The sequence below is a fragment of the Phyllobates terribilis genome, unplaced genomic scaffold (genome assembly GCF_046119375.1).
Source record: "Phyllobates terribilis strain yellow unplaced genomic scaffold, ASM4611937v1 Scaffold_41__1_contigs__length_11206878, whole genome shotgun sequence".
NCBI classification, from domain to species: Eukaryota; Metazoa; Chordata; class Amphibia; order Anura; family Dendrobatidae; genus Phyllobates; species Phyllobates terribilis.
In genome coordinates, this window is record NW_027362801.1 from 7,676,896 (window position 1) to 7,697,098 (window position 20,203).

Genomic DNA, 20,203 nt, shown 5'->3' on the forward strand with positions numbered 1-20,203 from the left:
CCCACGGGGGTAAAACTGAAAAAAGTTGAAAAAAATTTTTTTTTGGACTTAGTAATTTTTACACCGTTTATCAGACTTTCAGATAGGGGAAATGTCAGTGAGCGTTCCGATTTCAGTTCCAGAGCGATTCGCCCGATGATTCCATCATATTTAGTCGTTTTCAGCCAACTTTCTGAATTTTTGAAAATTTTACTTTTTTGTGAAAATATCCACTAAATGAGCGAATAATATGTGTGAAGGTACCCCAGGAGAGTTCCAAAAGTGTGGGTAGAATATATATCCACAGGGGTAAAATTTAAAAAAGTTGAAAAAATTTTTTTTGGGGACTTAGTCATTTTTCCGGCGTTTATCAAAATTTCAGATAGGGGAAATGTCAGTGAGCGTTCCGATTTCAGTTCCACAGCGATTCGCCCGATGAATCCTTCATAATTAGTCGTTTTCAGCCAATTTTCTGAATTTTTGAAAATTTCACTTTTTTGTGAAAATATCCACTAAATGAGGGAATAATATGTGTGAGGGTACCCCAGGAGAGTTCCAAAAGTGTGGGTAGAATATATATCCCACGGGGGTAAAATTGAAAAAAGTTGAAAAAAAATTTTTGGGGGACTTAGTCATTTTTCCGGCGTTTATCAGATTTTCAGATAGGGAAAATGTCAGTGAGCGTTCCGATTTCAGTTCCAGAGCGATTCGCCCGATGAATCCTTCATAATTAGTCGTTTTCAGCCAATTTTCTGAATTTTTGAAAATTTCACTTTTTTGTGAAAATATCCACTAAATGAGGGAATAATATGTGTGAGGGTACCCCAGGAGAGTTCCAAATGTGTGTGGGTAGAATATATATCCCACGGGGGTAAAACTGAAAAAAGTTGAAAAAATTTTTTTTTTGGACTTAGTAATTTTTACGGCGTTTATCAGACTTTCAGATAGGGGAAATGTCAGTGAGCATTCCGATTTCAGTTCCAGAGCGATTCGCCCGATGATTCCATCATATTTAGTAGTTTTCAGCCAACTTTCTGAATTTTTGAAAATTTTACTTTTTTGTGAAAATATCCACTAAATGAGGGACTAATATGTGTGAGGGTACCCCAGGAGAGTTCCAAATGTGTGTGGGTAGAATATACATCCCACGGGGGTAAAATTGAAAAAAGTTGAAAAATTTTTTTTGGGGGACTTGGTCATTTTTCCGGCGTTTATCAGACTTTCAGATAGGGGAAATGTCAGTGAGCGTTCCGATTTCAGTTCCAGAGCGATTCGCCCGATGAGTCCTTCATAATTAGTCGTTTTCAGCCAATTTTCTGAATGTTTGAAAATTTCACTTTTTTGTGAAAATATCATCTAAATGAGAGAATAATATGTGTGAGGGTACCCCAGGAAAGATCCAAAAGTGTGGGTAGAATATATATCCACAGTGGTATAATTGAAAAAAGTTTAAAAAATTTTTTTTGGGGACTTAGTCATTTTTCCGACGTTTATCAGACTTTCAGAGAGGGGAAATGTCAGTGAGCGTTCCGATTTCAGTTCCAGAGCGATTCGCCCGATGAGTCCTTCATAATTAGTCGTTTTCAGCCAATTTTCTGAATTTTTGAAAATTTCACTTTTTTGTGAAAATATCCACTAAATGAGGGAATAATATATGTGAGGGTACCCCAGGAGAGTTCCAAATGTGTGTGGGTAGAATATATATCCCACGGGGGTAAAATGAAAAAAAGTTGAAAAAAATTTTTTTTTGGACTTAGTCATTTTTACAGCGTTTATCAGACTTTCAGATAGGGGAAATGTCAGTGAGCGTTCCGATTTCAGTTCCAGAGCAATTCGCAAGATGATTCCATCATATTTAGTCGTTTTCAGCCAATTTTCTGAATGTTTGAAAATTTCACTTTTTTGTGAAAATATCCACTAAATGAGGGAATAATATGTGTGAGGGTACCCCAGGAAAGTTCCAAAAGTGTGGGTAGAATATATATCCACATGGGTAAAATTGAAAAAAGTAAAAAAAAAATTTTTTGGGGACTTAGTCATTTTTCCGGCGTTTATCAGACTTTCAGATAGGGGAAATGTCAGTGAGCGTTACGATTTCAGTTCCAGAGCGATTCGCCCGATGAGTCCTTCATAATTAATCATTTTCAGCCAATTTTCAGAATTTTTGAAAATTTCACTTTTTTGTGAAAATATCCACTAAATGAGGGAATAATATGTGTGAGGGTACCCCAGTAGAGTTCCAAATGTGTGTGGGTAGAATATATATCCCACGGGGGTAAAACTGAAAAAAGTTGAAAAAATTTTTTTTTTGGACTTAGTAATTTTTACGGCGTTTATCAGACTTTCAGATAGGGGAAATGTCAGTGAGCGTTCCGATTTCAGTTCCAGAGCAATTCGCAAGATGATTCCATCATATTTAGTCGTTTTCAGCCAATTTTCTGAATTTTTGAAAATTTCACTTTTTTGTGAAAATATCCACTAAATGAGCGAATAATATGTGTGAGGGTACCCCAGGAAAGTTCCAAAAGTGTGGGTAGAATATATATCCACAGGGGTAAAATTGAAAAAAGTAAAAAAAAAATTTTTTGGGGACTTAGTCATTTTTCCGGCGTTTATCAGACTTTCAGATAGGGGAAATGTCAGTGAGCGTTACGATTTCAGTTCCAGAGCGATTTGCCCAATGATTCCATCATATTTAGTCGTTTTCAGCCAATTTTCTGAATTTTTGAAAATTTCACTTTTTTGTGAAAATATCAACTAAATGAGAGAATAATATGTGTGAGGGTACCCCAGGAGAGTTCGAAAAGTGTGGGTAGAATATATATCCACAGGGGTAAAATTGAAAAAAGTTGAAAACATTTTTTTTGGGGACTTAGTCATTTTTCCGGCGTTTATCAGACTTTCAGATAGGGGAAATGTCAGTGAGCGTTCCGATTTCAGTTCCAGAGCGATTCGCCCGATGAGTCCTTCATAATTAATCATTTTCAGCCAATTTTCTGAATTTTTGAAAATTTCACTTTTTTGTGAAAATATTCACTAAATGAGGGAATAATATGTGTGAGGGTACCCCAGTAGAGTTCCAAATGTGTGTGGGTAGAATATGTATCCCACGGGGGTAAAACTGAAAAAAGTTGAAAAAAATTTTTTTTTGGACTTAGTAATTTTTACACCGTTTATCAGACTTTCAGATAGGGGAAATGTCAGTGAGCGTTCCGATTTCAGTTCCAGAGCGATTCGCCCGATGATTCCATCATATTTAGTCGTTTTCAGCCAACTTTCTGAATTTTTGAAAATTTTACATTTTTGTGAAAATATCCACTAAATGAGCGAATAATATGTGTGAAGGTACCCCAGGAGAGTTCCAAAAGTGTGGGTAGAATATATATCCACAGGGGTAAAATTTAAAAAAGTTGAAAAAATTTTTTTTGGGGACTTAGTCATTTTTCCGGCGTTTATCAAACTTTCAGATAGGGGAAATGTCAGTGAGCGTTCCGATTTCAGTTCCACAGCGATTCGCCCGATGAATCCTTCATAATTAGTCGTTTTCAGCCAATTTTCTGAATTTTTGAAAATTTCACTTTTTTGTGAAAATATCCACTAAATGAGGGAATAATATGTGTGAGGGTACCCCAGGAGAGTTCCAAAAGTGTGGGTAGAATATATATCCCACGGGGGTAAAATTGAAAAAAGTTGAAAAAAAATTTTTGGGGGACTTAGTCATTTTTCCGGCGTTTATCAGATTTTCAGATAGGGGAAATGTCAGTGAGCGTTCCGATTTCAGTTCCAGAGCGATTCGCCCGATGAATCCTTCATAATTAGTCGTTTTCAGCCAATTTTCTGAATTTTTGAAAATTTCACTTTTTTGTGAAAATATCCACTAAATGAGGGAATAATATGTGTGAGGGTACCCCAGGAGAGTTCCAAATGTGTGTGGGTAGAATATATATCCCACGGGGGTAAAACTGAAAAAAGTTGAAAAAATTTTTTTTTTGGACTTAGTAATTTTTACGGCGTTTATCAGACTTTCAGATAGGGGAAATGTCAGTGAGCATTCCGATTTCAGTTCCACAGCGATTCGCCCGATGATTCCATCATATTTAGTCGTTTTCAGCCAATTTTCTGAATTTTTGAAAATTTCACTTTTTTGTGAAAATATCCACTAAATGAGGGAATAATATGTGTGAGGGTACCCCAGGAGAGTTCCAAAAGTGTGGGTAGAATATATATCCACATGGGTAAAATTGAAAAAAGTTGAAAAAATTTTTTTATGGGACTTAGTCATTTTTCCGGCGTTTATCAGACTTTCAGATAGGGGAAATGTCAGTGAGCCTTCCGATTTCAGTTCCAGAGCAATTCGCAAGATGATTCCATCATATTTAGTCGTTTTCAGCCAATTTTCTGAATGTTTGAAAATTTCACTTTTTTGTGAAAATATCCACAAAATGAGGGAATAATATGTGTGAGGGTACCCCAGGAAAGTTCCAAAAGTGTGGGTAGAATATATATCCACATGGGTAAAATTGAAAAAGGTAAAAAAAAAATTTTTTGGGGACTTAGTCATTTTTCCGGCGTTTATCAGACTTTCAGATAGGGGAAATGTCAGTGAGCGTTCCGATTTCAGTTCCAGAGCGATTCGCCCGATGAGTCCTTCATAATTAATCATTTTCAGCCAATTTTCTGAATTTTTGAAAATTTCACTTTTTTGTGAAAATATCCACTAAATGAGGGAATAATATGTGTGAGGGTACCCCAGTAGAGTTCCAAATTTGTGTGGGTAGAATATGTATCCCACGGGGGTAAAACTGAAAAAAGTTGAAAAAAATTTTTTTTTGGACTTAGTCATTTTTACACCGTTTATCAGACTTTCAGATAGGGGATATGTCAGTGAGCGTTCCGATTTCAGTTCCAGAGCGATTCGCCCAATGATTCCATCATATTTAGTCGTTTTCAGCCAATTTTCTGAATTTTTGAAAATTTCACTTTTTTGTGAAAATATCCACTAAATGAGGGAATAATATGTGTGAGGGTACCCCAGGAGAGTTCCAAAAGTGTGGGTAGAATATATATCCCACGGGGGTAAAATTGAAAAAAGTTGAAAAAATTTTTTGGGGGGACTTAGTCATTTTTCCGGCGTTTATCAGACTTTCAGATAGGGGAAATGTCAGTGAGCGTTCCGATTTCAGTTCCAGAGCGATTCGCCCGATGAGTCCTTCATAATTAGTCGTTTTCAGCCAATTTTCTGAATTTTTGAAAATTTCACTTTTTTGTGAAAATATCCACTAAATGAGGGAATAATATGTGTGAGGGTACCCCAGGAGAGTTCCAAATGTGTGTGGGTAGAATATATATCCCACGGGGGTAAAACTGAAAAAAGTTGAAAAAATTTTTTTTTTGGACTTAGTAATTTTTACGGCGTTTATGAGACTTTCAGATAGGGGAAATGTCAGTGAGCATTCCGATTTCAGTTCCAGAGCGATTCGCCCGATGATTCCATCATATTTAGTAGTTTTCAGCCAACTTTCTGAATTTTTGAAAATTTTACTTTTTTGTGAAAATATCCACTAAATGAGGGACTAATATGTGTGAGGGTACCCCAGGAGAGTTCCAAATGTGTGGGTAGAATATATATCCACAGGGGTAAAATTGAAAAAAGTTTAAAAAATTTTTTTTGGGGACTTAGTCATTTTTCCGACGTTTATCAGACTTTCAGAGAGGGGAAATGTCAGTGAGCATTCCGATTTCAGTTCCAGAGCGATTCGCCCGATGAGTCCTTCATAATTAGTCGTTTTCAGCCAATTTTCTGAATTTTTGGAAATTTCACTTTTTTGTGAAAATATCCACTAAATGAGGGAATAATATGTGTGAGGGTACACCAGTAGAGTTCCAAATGTGTGTGGGTAGAATATATATCCCACGGGGGTAAAATTGAAAAAAGTTTAAAAAATTTTTTTTAGGGACTTAGTCATTTTTCCGGCGTTTATCAGACTTTCAGATAGGGGAAATGTCAGTGAGCGTTCCGATTTCAGTTCCAGAGCGATTCGCCCGATGAGTCCTTCATAATTAGTCGTTTTCAGCCAATTTTCTGAATTTTTGAAAATTTCACTTTTTTGTGAAAATATCCACTAAATGAGGGAATAATATGTGTGAGGGTACCCCAGGAGAGTTCCAAATGTGTGTGGGTAGAATATATATCCCACGGGGGTAAAACTGAAAAAAGTTGAAAAAATTTTTTTTTTGGACTTAGTAATTTTTACGGCGTTTATCAGACTTTCAGATAGGGGAAATGTCAGTGAGCATTCCGATTTCAGTTCCAGAGCGATTCGCCCGATGATTCCATCATATTTAGTAGTTTTCAGCCAACTTTCTGAATTTTTGAAAATTTTACTTTTTTGTGAAAATATCCACTAAATGAGGGACTAATATGTGTGAGGGTACCCCAGGAGAGTTCCAAATGTGTGTGGGTAGAATATATATCCCACGGGGGTAAAATTGGAAAAAGTTGAAAAAAATTTTTTTGGGGACTTAGTCATTTTTCCGGCGTTTATCAGACTTGCAGATAGGGGAAATGTCAGTGAGCGTTCCGATTTCAGTTCCAGAGCGATTCGCAAGATGATTCCATCATATTTAGTCGTTTTCAGCCAATTTTCTGAATTTTTGAAAATTTCACTTTTTTGTGAAAATATCCACTAAATGAGCGAATAATATGTGTGAAGGTACCCCAGGAGAGTTCCAAAAGTGTGGGTAGAATATATATCCACAGGGGTAAAATTTAAAAAAGTTGAAAAAATTTTTTTTGGGGACTTAGTCATTTTTCCGGCGTTTATCAAACTTTCAGATAGGGGAAATGTCAGTGAGCGTTCCGATTTCAGTTCCACAGCGATTCGCCCGATGAATCCTTCATAATTAGTCGTTTTCAGCCAATTTTCTGAATTTTTGAAAATTTCACTTTTTTGTGAAAATATCCACTAAATGAGGGAATAATATGTGTGAGGGTACCCCAGGAGAGTTCCAAAAGTGTGGGTAGAATATATATCCCACGGGGGTAAAATTGAAAAAAGTTGAAAAAAAATTTTTGGGGGACTTAGTCATTTTTCCGGCGTTTATCAGATTTTCAGATAGGGAAAATGTCAGTGAGCGTTCCGATTTCAGTTCCAGAGCGATTCGCCCGATGAATCCTTCATAATTAGTCGTTTTCAGCCAATTTTCTGAATTTTTGAAAATTTCACTTTTTTGTGAAAATATCCACTAAATGAGGGAATAATATGTGTGAGGGTACCCCAGGAGAGTTCCAAATGTGTGTGGGTAGAATATATATCCCACGGGGGTAAAACTGAAAAAAGTTGAAAAAATTTTTTTTTTGGACTTAGTAATTTTTACGGCGTTTATCAGACTTTCAGATAGGGGAAATGTCAGTGAGCATTCCGATTTCAGTTCCAGAGCGATTCGCCCGATGATTCCATCATATTTAGTAGTTTTCAGCCAACTTTCTGAATTTTTGAAAATTTTACTTTTTTGTGAAAATATCCACTAAATGAGGGACTAATATGTGTGAGGGTACCCCAGGAGAGTTCCAAATGTGTGTGGGTAGAATATACATCCCACGGGGGTAAAATTGAAAAAAGTTGAAAAATTTTTTTTGGGGGACTTGGTCATTTTTCCGGCGTTTATCAGACTTTCAGATAGGGGAAATGTCAGTGAGCGTTCCGATTTCAGTTCCAGAGCGATTCGCAAGATGATTCCATCATATTTAGTCGTTTTCAGCCAATTTTCTGAATGTTTGAAAATTTCACTTTTTTGTGAAAATATCATCTAAATGAGAGAATAATATGTGTGAGGGTACCCCAGGAAAGATCCAAAAGTGTGGGTAGAATATATATCCACAGGGGTATAATTGAAAAAAGTTTAAAAAATTTTTTTTGGGGACTTAGTCATTTTTCCGACGTTTATCAGACTTTCAGAGAGGGGAAATGTCAGTGAGCGTTCCGATTTCAGTTCCAGAGCGATTCGCCCGATGAGTCCTTCATAATTAGTCGTTTTCAGCCAATTTTCTGAATTTTTGAAAATTTCACTTTTTTGTGAAAATATCCACTAAATGAGGGAATAATATATGTGAGGGTACCCCAGGAGAGTTCCAAATGTGTGTGGGTAGAATATATATCCCACGGGGGTAAAATGAAAAAAAGTTGAAAAAAAATTTTTTTTGGACTTAGTCATTTTTACAGCGTTTATCAGACTTTCAGATAGGGGAAATGTCAGTGAGCGTTCCGATTTCAGTTCCAGAGCAATTCGCAAGATGATTCCATCATATTTAGTCGTTTTCAGCCAATTTTCTGAATGTTTGAAAATTTCACTTTTTTGTGAAAATATCCACTAAATGAGGGAATAATATGTGTGAGGGTACCCCAGGAAAGTTCCAAAAGTGTGGGTAGAATATATATCCACATGGGTAAAATTGAAAAAAGTAAAAAAAAAATTTTTGGGGGACTTAGTCATTTTTCCGGCGTTTATCAGACTTTCAGATAGGGGAAATGTCAGTGAGCGTTACGATTTCAGTTCCAGAGCGATTCGCCCGATGAGTCCTTCATAATTAATCATTTTCAGCCAATTTTCAGAATTTTTGAAAATTTCACTTTTTTGTGAAAATATCCACTAAATGAGGGAATAATATGTGTGAGGGTACCCCAGTAGAGTTCCAAATGTGTGTGGGTAGAATATATATCCCACGGGGGTAAAACTGAAAAAAGTTGAAAAAATTTTTTTTTTGTACTTAGTAATTTTTACGGCGTTTATGAGACTTTCAGATAGGGGAAATGTCAGTGAGCATTCCGATTTCAGTTCCAGAGCGATTCGCAAGATGATTCCATCATATTTAGTCGTTTTCAGCCAATTTTCTGAATTTTTGAAAATTTCACTTTTTTGTGAAAATATCCACTAAATGAGCGAATAATATGTGTGAAGGTACCCCAGGAGAGTTCCAAAAGTGTGGGTAGAATATATATCCACAGGGGTAAAATTTAAAAAAGATGAAAAAATTTTTTTTGGGGACTTAGTCATATTTCCGGCGTTTATCAAACTTTCAGATAGGGGAAATGTCAGTGAGCGTTCCGATTTCAGTTCCACAGCGATTCGCCCGATGAATCCTTCATAATTAGTCGTTTTCAGCCAATTTTCTGAATTTTTGAAAATTTCACTTTTTTGTGAAAATATCCACTAAATGAGGGAATAATATGTGTGAGGGTACCCCAGGAGAGTTCCAAAAGTGTGGGTAGAATATATATCCCACGGGGGTAAAATTGAAAAAAGTTGAAAAAAAATTTTTGGGGGACTTAGTCATTTTTCCGGCGTTTATCAGATTTTCAGATAGGGGAAATGTCAGTGAGCGTTCCGATTTCAATTCCAGAGCGATTCGCCCGATGAATCCTTCATAATTAGTCGTTTTCAGCCAATTTTCTGAATTTTTGAAAATTTCACTTTTTTGTGAAAATATCCACTAAATGAGGGAATAATATGTGTGAGGGTACCCCAGGAGAGTTCCAAATGTGTGTGGGTAGAATATATATCCCACGGGGGTAAAACTGAAAAAAGTTGAAAAAATTTTTTTTTTGGACTTAGTAATTTTTACGGCGTTTATCAGACTTTCAGATAGGGGAAATGTCAGTGAGCATTCCGATTTCAGTTCCACAGCGATTCGCCCGATGATTCCATCATATTTAGTCGTTTTCAGCCAATTTTCTGAATTTTTGAAAATTTCACTTTTTTGTGAAAATATCCACTAAATGAGGGAATAATATGTGTGAGGGTACCCCAGGAGAGTTCCAAAAGTGTGGGTAGAATATATATCCACATGGGTAAAATTGAAAAAAGTTGAAAAAATTTTTTTATGGGACTTAGTCATTTTTCCGGCGTTTATCAGACTTTCAGATAGGGGAAATGTCAGTGAGCGTTCCGATTTCAGTTCCAGAGCAATTCGCAAGATGATTCCATCATATTTAGTCGTTTTCAGCCAATTTTCTGAATGTTTGAAAATTTCACTTTTTTGTGAAAATATCCACAAAATGAGGGAATAATATGTGTGAGGGTACCCCAGGAAAGTTCCAAAAGTGTGGGTAGAATATATATCCACATGGGTAAAATTGAAAAAGGTAAAAAAAAAATTTTTTGGGGACTTAGTCATTTTTCCGGCGTTTATCAGACTTTCAGATAGGGGAAATGTCAGTGAGCGTTCGGATTTCAGTTCCAGAGCGATTCGCCCGATGAGTCCTTCATAATTAATCATTTTCAGCCAATTTTCTGAATTTTTGAAAATTTCACTTTTTTGTGAAAATATCCACTAAATGAGGGAATAATATGTGTGAGGGTACCCCAGGAGAGTTCCAAAAGTGTGGGTAGAATATATATCCCACGGGGGTAAAATTGAAAAAAGTTGAAAACATTTTTTGGGGGGACTTAGTCATTTTTCCGGCGTTTATCAGACTTTCAGATAGGGGAAATGTCAGTGAGCGTTCCGATTTCAGTTCCAGAGCGATTCGCCCGATGAGTCCTTCATAATTAGTCGTTTTCAGCCAATTTTCTGAATTTTTGAAAATTTCACTTTTTTGTGAAAATATCCACTAAATGAGGGAATAATATGTGTGAGGGTACCCCAGGAGAGTTCCAAATGTGTGTGGGTAGAATATATATCCCACGGGGGTAAAACTGAAAAAAGTTGAAAAAATTTTTTTTTTGGACTTAGTAATTTTTACGGCGTTTATGAGACTTTCAGATAGGGGAAATGTCAGTGAGCATTCCGATTTCAGTTCCAGAGCGATTCGCCCGATGATTCCATCATATTTAGTAGTTTTCAGCCAACTTTCTGAATTTTTGAAAATTTTACTTTTTTGTGAAAATATCCACTAAATGAGGGACTAATATGTGTGAGGGTACCCCAGGAGAGTTCCAAATGTGTGGGTAGAATATATATCCACAGGGGTAAAATTGAAAAAAGTTTAAAAAATTTTTTTTGGGGACTTAGTCATTTTTCCGACGTTTATCAGACTTTCAGAGAGGGGAAATGTCAGTGAGCATTCCGATTTCAGTTCCAGAGCGATTCGCCCGATGAGTCCTTCATAATTAGTCGTTTTCAGCCAATTTTCTGAATTTTTGGAAATTTCACTTTTTTGTGAAAATATCCACTAAATGAGGGAATAATATTTGTGAGGGTACCCCAGTAGAGTTCCAAATGTGTGTGGGTAGAATATATATCCCACGGGGGTAAAATTGAAAAAAGTTTAAAAAATTTTTTTTAGGGACTTAGTCATTTTTCCGGCGTTTATCAGACTTTCAGATAGGGGAAATGTCAGTGAGCGTTCCGATTTCAGTTCCAGAGCGATTCGCCCGATGATTCCATCATATTTAGTCGTTTTCAGCCAATTTTCTGAATTTTTGAAAATTTCACTTTTTTGTGAAAATATCCACTAAATGAGGGAATAATATGTGTGAGGGTACCCCAGGAGAGTTCCAAATGTGTGTGGGTAGAATATATATCCCACGGGGGTAAAACTGAAAAAAGTTGAAAAAATTTTTTTTTTGGACTTTGTAATTTTTACGGCGTTTATCAGACTTTCAGATAGGGGAAATGTCAGTGAGCATTCCGATTTCAGTTCCAGAGCGATTCGCCCGATGATTCCATCATACTTAATAGTTTTCAGCCAACTTTCTGAATTTTTGAAAATTTTACTTTTTTGTGAAAATATCCACTAAATGAGGGACTAATATGTGTGAGGGTACCCCAGGAGAGTTCCAAATGTGTGTGGGTAGAATATATATCCCACGGGGGTAAAATTGAAAAAAGTGTAAAAAATTTTTTTTGGGGACTTAGTCATTTTTCCGGCGTTTATCAGACTTTCAGATAGGGGAAATGTCAGTGAGCGTTCCGATTTCAGTTCCAGAGCAATTCGCAAGATGATTCCATCATATTTAGTCATTTTCAGCCAATTTTCTGAATGTTTGAAAATTTCACTTTTTTGTGAAAATATCCACTAAATGAGAGAATAATATGTGTGAGGGTACCTCAGGAAAGTTCCAAAAGTATGGGTAGAATATATATCCACAGGAGTAAAATTGAAAAAAGTTGAAAAAAATATTTTTGGGGACTTAGTCATTTTTCCGACGTTTATCAGACTTTCAGAGAGGGGAAATGTCAGTGAGCATTCCGATTTCAGTTCCAGAGCGATTCGCCCGATGAGTCCTTCATAATTAGTCGTTTTCAGCCAATTTTCTGAATTTTTGGAAATTTCACTTTTTTGTGAAAATATCCACTAAATGAGGGAATAATATGTGTGAGGGTACCCCAGTAGAGTTCCAAATGTGTGTGGGTAGAATATGTATCCCACGGGGGTAAAACTGAAAAAAGTTGAAAAAAATTTTTTTTTGGACTTAGTCATTTTTACAGCGTTTATCAGACTTTCAGATAGGGGATATGTCAGTGAGCGTTCCGATTTCAGTTCCAGAGCGATTCGCCCAATGATTCCATCATATTTAGTCGTTTTCAGCCAATTTTCTGAATTTTTGAAAATTTCACTTTTTTGTGAAAATATCCACTAAATGAGGGAATAATATATGTGAGGGTACCCCAGGAGAGTTCCAAAAGTTTGGGTAGAATATATATCCACAGGGGTAAAATTGAAAAAAGTTGAAAAAAATTTTTTTGGGGACTTAGTCATTTTTCCGACGTTTATCAAACTTTCAGAGAGGGGAAATGTCAGTGAGCGTTCCGATTTCAGTTCCAGAGCGATTCGCCCGATGAGTCCTTCATAATTAGTCGTTTTCAGCCAATTTTCTGAATTTTTGAAAATTTCACTTTTTTGTGAAAATATCCACTTAATGAGGGAATAATATGTGTGAGGGTACCCCAGGAGAGTTCCAAATGTGTGTGGGTAGAATATATATCCCACGGGGGTAAAATTGAAAAAAGTTGAAAAAATTTTTTTTTTGCACTTAGCCTTTTTTCCGGCGTTTATCAGACTTTCAGATAGGGGAAATGTCAGTGAGCGTTCTGATTTCAGTTCCAGAGCGATTCGCCCAATGAGTCCTTCATATTTAGTCGCTTTCAGCCAATTTTCTGAATTTTTGAAAATTTCACTTTTTTGTGAAAATATTCACTAAATGAGGGAATAATATGTGTGAGGGTACCGCAGGAGAGTTCCAAATGTGTGTGGGTAGAATATATGTCGCATGGGGGTAAAATTGAAAAAATTTGAAAAAAATTTTTTTTTGGACTTAGTCTTTTTTCCGGCGTTTATCAGACTTTCAGATAGGGGAAATGTCAGTGAGCGTTCTGATTTCAGTTCCAGAGCGATTCGCTAAATGAGTCCTTCATATTTAGTCGTTTTCAGCCAATTTTCTGAATTTTTAAAGGTTTCACTTTCTTGTGAAAATATCCACTAAATGAGGGAATAATATGTGTGAGGGCACCCCAGGAGAGTTCCAAAAATGTGGGTAGAATATATATCCCACGGGGGTAAAATTGAAAAACGTTTAAAAAAATTTTTTTGGGGACTTAGTCATTTTTCCGGCATTTATCAGACTTTCAGATAGGGGAAATGTCAGTGAGCGTTCCGATTTCAGTTCCAGAGCGATTCGCCCGATGAGTCCTTCATATTTAGTCGTTTTCAGACAATTTTCTGAATTTTTGAAAATTTCACTTTCTTGTGAAAATATCCACTATATGAGGGAATAATATGTGTGAGGGTACCCAAGGAGAGTTCCAAATGTGTGTGGGTAGAATATATATCCCACGGGGGTAAAATTGAAAAAAGTTGAAAAAAAATTTTTTTTTGGATATAGTCATTTTTCCGGCGTTTATCACACTTTCAGATAGGGGAAATGTCAGTGAGCGTTCCAATATCAGTTCCAGAGTGATTCGCCCGATGAGTCCTTCATATTTAGTCGTTTTCAGCCAATTTTCTGAATTTTTGAAAATTTCACTTTTTTTGTGAAAATATCCACTAAATGAGGGAATAATATGTGTGAGGGCACCCCAGGAGAGTTCCAAAAGTGTGGGTAGAATATATATCCACAGGGGTAAAATTGAAAAAAGTTGAAAAAATTTTTTTGGGGGACTTAGTCATTTTTCCAGCGTTTATCAGACTTTCAGTTAGGGGAAATGTGAGTGAGCATTCCGATTTCAGTTCCAGAGCGATTCGCCCGATGAGTCCTTCATATTTAGTCGTTTTCAGCCAATTTTCTGAATTTTTGAAAATGTCACTTTCTTGTGTAAATATCCACTAAATGAGGGAATAATATGTGTGAGGGCACCCCAGGAGAGTTCCAAAAGTGTGGGTAGAATATATATCCACAGGGGTAAAATTGAAAAAAGTTAAAAAAAAAATTTGGGGGGACTTAGTCATTTTTCCGGCGTTTATTAGACTTTCAGATAGGGTAAATGTCAGTGAGGGTTCCGATTTCAGTTCCAGAGCGATTCGCCCGATGAGTGCTTCATATTTAGTCGTTTTCAGCCAATTTTCTGAATTTTTGAAAATTTCACTTTTTTGTGAAAATATCCACTAAATGAGGGAATAATATGTGTGAGGGTACCCCAGGAGAGTTCCAAATGTGTGTGGGTAGAATATATATCCACAGGGGTAAAATTGAAAAAAGTTAAAAAAAAATTTTTGGGGGGACTTAGTCATTTTTCCGGCGTTTATCAGACTTTCAGATAGGGTAAATGTCAGTGAGGGTTCCGATTTCAGTTCCAGAGCGATTCGCCCGATGAGTGCTTCATATTTAGTCGTTTTCAGCCAATTTTCTGAATTTTTGAAAATGTCACTTTCTTGTGTAAATATCCACTAAATGAGGGAATAATATGTGTGAGGGCACCCCAGGAGAGTTCCAAAAGTGTGGGTAGAATATATATCCACAGGGGTAAAATTGAAAAAAGTTAAAAAAAAAATTTGGGGGGACTTAGTCATTTTTCCGGCGTTTATTAGACTTTCAGATAGGGTAAATGTCAGTGAGGGTTCCGATTTCAGTTCCAGAGCGATTCGCCCGATGAGTGCTTCATATTTAGTCGTTTTCAGCCAATTTTCTGAATTTTTGAAAATTTCACTTTTTTGTGAAAATATCCACTAAATGAGGGAATAATATGTGTGAGGGTACCCCAGGAGAGTTCCAAATGTGTGTGGGTAGAATATATATCCACAGGGGTAAAATTGAAAAAAGTTAAAAAAAAATTTTTGGGGGGACTTAGTCATTTTTCCGGCGTTTATCAGACTTTCAGATAGGGGAAATGTCAGTGAGCGTTCCGATTTCAGTTCCAGAGTGATTCGCCCGATGAGTCCTTCATATTTAGACGTTTTCAGCCAATTTTCTGAATTTTTGAAAATTTCACTTTTTTGCGAAAATATCCACTAAATGAGGGAATAATATGTGTGAGGGTACCCCAGGAGAGTTCCAAATGTGTGTGGGTAGAATATATATCCACAGGGGTAAAATTGAAAAAAGTTAAAAAAAAATTTTTTGGGGACTTAGTCATTTTTCCGGCGTTTATCAGACTTTCAGATAGGTGAAATGTCAGTGAGCATTCCGATTTCAGTTCCAGAGCGATTCGCCCGATGAGTCCTTCATATTTAGTCGTTTTCAGCCAATTTTCTGAATTTTTGAAAATTTCACTTTTTTGTGAAAATATCCACTAAATGAGGGAATAATATGTGTGAGGGTACCCCAGGAGAGTTCCAAATGTGTGTGGGTAGAATATATATCCACAGGGGTAAAATTGAAAAAAGTTTAAAAAAAATTATTTGGGGACTTACTCATTTTTCCGGTGTTTATCAGACTTTCAGATAGGGGAAATGTCAGTGAGCGTTCCGATATCAGTTCCAGAGCGATTCGCCTGATGAGTCCTTCATATTTAGTCGTTTTCAGCCAATTTTCTGAATTTTTGAAAATTTCACTTTTTTGTGAAAATATCCACTAAAAGAGGGAATAATATGTGTGAGGGTACCCCAGGAGAGTTACAAATGTGTGTGGGTAGAATATATATCCACAGGGGTAAAATTGAAAAAAGTTGAAAAAAAATTTTTGGGGGACTTAGTCATTTTTCCGGCGTTTATCAGACTTTCAGATAGGGGAAATGTCAGTGAGCGTTCCGATTTCAGTTCCAGAGCGATTCGCCTGATGAGTCCTTCATATTTAGTCGTTTTCAGCCAATTTTCAGAATTTTTGAAAATTTCACTTTTTTGTGAAAATATCCACTAAATGAGGGAATAATATGCGTGAGGGCACCCCAGGAGAGTTCCAAAAATGTGGGTAGAATATATATCCACAGGGGTAAAATTGAAAAAAGTTTAAAAAATTTTTTTTGGGGACTTAGTCATTTTTCAGGCGTTTATCAGACTTTCAGATAGGGGAAATGTCAGTGAGCGTTCCGATTTCAGTTCCAGAGTGATTCGACCGATGAGTAGAGATGAGCGTTGTTCTACTCGAACTGTTCGCCAATCTCAAATTCGAGCTGTTTTGGGCGGTGTTCGAGCCGGTCGGCGAACACGAACAATTTGAGAAAAATTCGGCTGTTCGAGGTTATGTTCGATAACTGTTCGTGCACCAAAATCATAACTGGATTTTTTCTCAGTAATGATGAAAATTAATGTTAATACGCAGTTTGAGTGTACAGCGGGGCGGGGGGAGGGGCAGGGGATGGATCTCTGCAGGAACAATGAAGATCTCCATTTTTTTTTCTCTTTCCCGCATTTGCAGTGGGGAGGTGCAATCTGTCAGCCTATCAGCAGCGCACACACGGAGCGAAGTGCTTTTTTTCACACAAGCAAGGGCATGTGTGATTGGCAGTGTATGTCACATGTCCTTGCCCTATAAGACCAAGCCATTTTCCCCGTCGCCACCATTTTCTCACTGCTGCAGCTGCGTGTTAGACGGCACCGCTGTTGCTGTGTGCGCTATACCTTGTTAATTTCAAGCCAATTTTCGCACAAATATACAGATAGCTTGGGAGTAGGGAATAGTTGTGATTGCAGTCCTTTTAAGGACTAGGTTACAGCATTTCCTACGACTTTTATCAGGCAGGTCTGTGCTCTTAAATAGATAGATTGTGGGAGTAAAGACTAATTGTAATTGGAGTCCTTTTCAGGACTAGGTTACATCAGTTCCTATCAGTTTTTGCCAGGCAGGTCTGTGCCAGTGCTGTGCAAGTTTTTTTCACAGCATTTGGCTGAATCTAGCAAAGCTAATCCTTTTTGGCCTATTGCAGAGTGTGTTAGTCAGTGGAGTAGCCTATCTGTGTTGCAAGATATACCACCTGTGTATAGAATACCAATTTTTTTACTGCACCTAGTGAAGTAAAATCTTTTGGGCATAGCATCATTCTATTAGTCCATTTATACTGACCTCCATCAGGTTGCAAACTGAATATAATTTTTTTCTGCATCTAGCTCTGAAAAAATATTTGGGCTTCTAGCAGTGTGTGGGACTTGGTCTATTAGTCCATCTATACTGACCTCCATCAGGTTGCAAATTAAAAATAATTTTTTTCTGCATCTAGCTCTGAAAAAATATTTGGGCTTCTAGCAGTGTGTGGGACTTGGTCTATTAGTCCATCTATACTGACCTCCATCAGGTTGCAAATTAAAAATAATTTTTTTCTTCATTTATCTCTGAAAAAATATTTGGGCTTCTAGCAGCGTGTGGGACTTGTTCTATTAGTCCATCTATACTGACCTCCATCAGGTTGCAAATTAAAAATAATTTTTTTCTGCATCTAGCTCTGAAAAAATATTTGGGCTTCTAGCAGTGTGTGGGACTTGGTCTATTAGTCCATCTATACTGACCTCCATCAGGTTGCAAATTAAAAATAATTTTTTTCTGCATCTAGCTCTGAAAAAATATTTGGGCTTCTAGCAGTGTGTGGGACTTGGTCTATTAGTCCATCTATACTGACCTCCATCAGGTTGCAAATTGAATAAAAAAAATTTCTGCATCTAGCTCTGAAAAAATATTTGGGCTTCTAGCGGTGTGTGGGACTTGGTCTATTAGTCCATCTATACTGACCTCCATCAGGTTGCAAATTAAAAATAATTTTTTTCTGCATCTAGCTCTGAAAAAATATTTGGGCTTCTAGCAGTGTGTGGGACTTGGTCTATTAGTCCATCTATACTGACCTCCATCAGGTTGCAAATTAAAAATAATTTTTTTCTTCATTTAGCTCTGAAAAAATATTTGGGCTTCTAGCAGTGTGTGGGACTTGTTCTATTAGTCCTTCTATACTGACGTCCAGCAGGTTGCAAATTGAATATAATTTTTTTCTGCATCTAGCTCTGAAAAAATATTTGGGCTTCTAGCGGTGTGTGGGACTTGGTCTATTAGTCCATCTATACTGACCTCCATCAGGTTGCAAATTAAAAATAATTTTTTTCTGCATCTAGCTCTGAAAAAATATTTGGGCTTCTAGCAGTGTGTGGGACTTGGTCTATTAGTCCATCTATACTGACCTCCATCAGGTTGCAAATTAAAAATAATTTTTTTCTGCATCTAGCTCTGAAAAAATATTTGGGCTTCTAGCAGTGTGTGGGACTTGGTCTATTAGTCCATCTATACTGACCTCCATCAGGTTGCAAATTAAAAATAATTTTTTTCTTCATTTAGCTCTGAAAAAATATTTGGGCTTCTAGCAGTGTGTGGGACTTGGTCTATTAGTCCATCTATACTGACCTCCATCAGGTTGCAAATTGAATAAAAAAATTTTCTGCATCTAGCTCTGAAAAAATATTTGGGCTTCTAGCGGTGTGTGGGACTTGGTCTATTAGTCCATCTATACTGACCTCCATCAGGTTGCAAATTAAAAATAATTTTTTTCTGCATCTAACCCAGCCAATAGTTTTGGCCTAATACCACAGTTTGGCCACTCAGCTCTGCTCGGTTACCATCCATTGTTTTTTTGTGCAAACAACTCCAGAGTTGTGAATTAGTTAACCACCAAAATGAGTGGAAAAAGGCCTGCTGCTGGTGGAAAGGGAAATAGGCGTGTTGGGAAGGGGAAAAAAGGTTGTGTCCGTGGGGTAGGTGCAGAAGAAAGACCATCTTCCAGCCAAACTAAAATGTCTACTTCTTTTAGCGGACAATGTGATAAGATCCCTTTCTTACGGCCACGCCAATCGCTACAAATTCCAGATGAGGCACAAAAACAGCAGGTGCTTCAATGGATATCAAGTGCTCCTTTAAGTGGGCTCTCCTCCACATCAACTTCAACATCACAAATACTCCAGTCCTCAAAGGTGTCACCCAAATCGCACTTGCTTCCTCACAGCTCCCAAATCTCCAGCTGCCCGTCTGAGTATGAGGTAGAACAGATGGTTGAGTCTGCAGAGCTGTTTACTCATACTATAGCCTGGGAATCAGAGGTCGACTCCAGCGCTTCTGTGAATCCAGACGAGGAAATGATCTGCACTGATGCCCAGAATCTTTATGAGTCGGATCCAGGACCAGACGCAGAAGGTTCTGACCATAATGTAGACCCTCATTCCCAAACTGTAACTCCTGTTGGTGGAGACAATGAGGAAGACGATGATAAGACTCAAATACCTGATTGGAGCGACAACTTTAGTTTTTTGTCAGGGCAGGAACAGGTTGGCTCTGAGGACGACGGGTGTGATAACGCACAGGGTGATGATGATGAGGTCGGAGATCCCACTTACTGTCAACCCACAGTCAGCCAAGAGATGAGGTCAGCAGAGGAGGTGGAGGAAGATGCTAGTGACGACGAGGTCAGGTTGCGCCTTCCTGGACAGAGACGTAGTACTGGAAGCACGTCAACAACTGCATCCTCAAACACAACTCTGCCTCTCACCACAAGTCGTGGTGGCTCTTCAGGTCGAATGGGTGCTAAGCCTTGCATAGCCTGGGCATTTTTTCAGATCGATAAAGATGACCCAACTCGTGTTATCTGTAACATTTGTCAGCAAAAGCTAAGTAGAGGCCAAAAAATACATAGTTTGAGTACTTCATGCATGAACCGGCACATGGACATGAAGCATAAGTTGCAGTGGGAAGCTCAGTGTGCTACAATGCGGTCTAGCCGGCCGGGCCAACCACCGTCTGCCATATCTTGTGCATCCGCGGCCTCTTCATCCTCTGTGACTGGGGGGACAGCAGTCACACCTGTTTTGGGGCGCAGACCTGCCACCTCTTTACCCGCAACAGCCAGCGTGATTGGCAGGTCATCATTTTCTTTGGAGGTGGT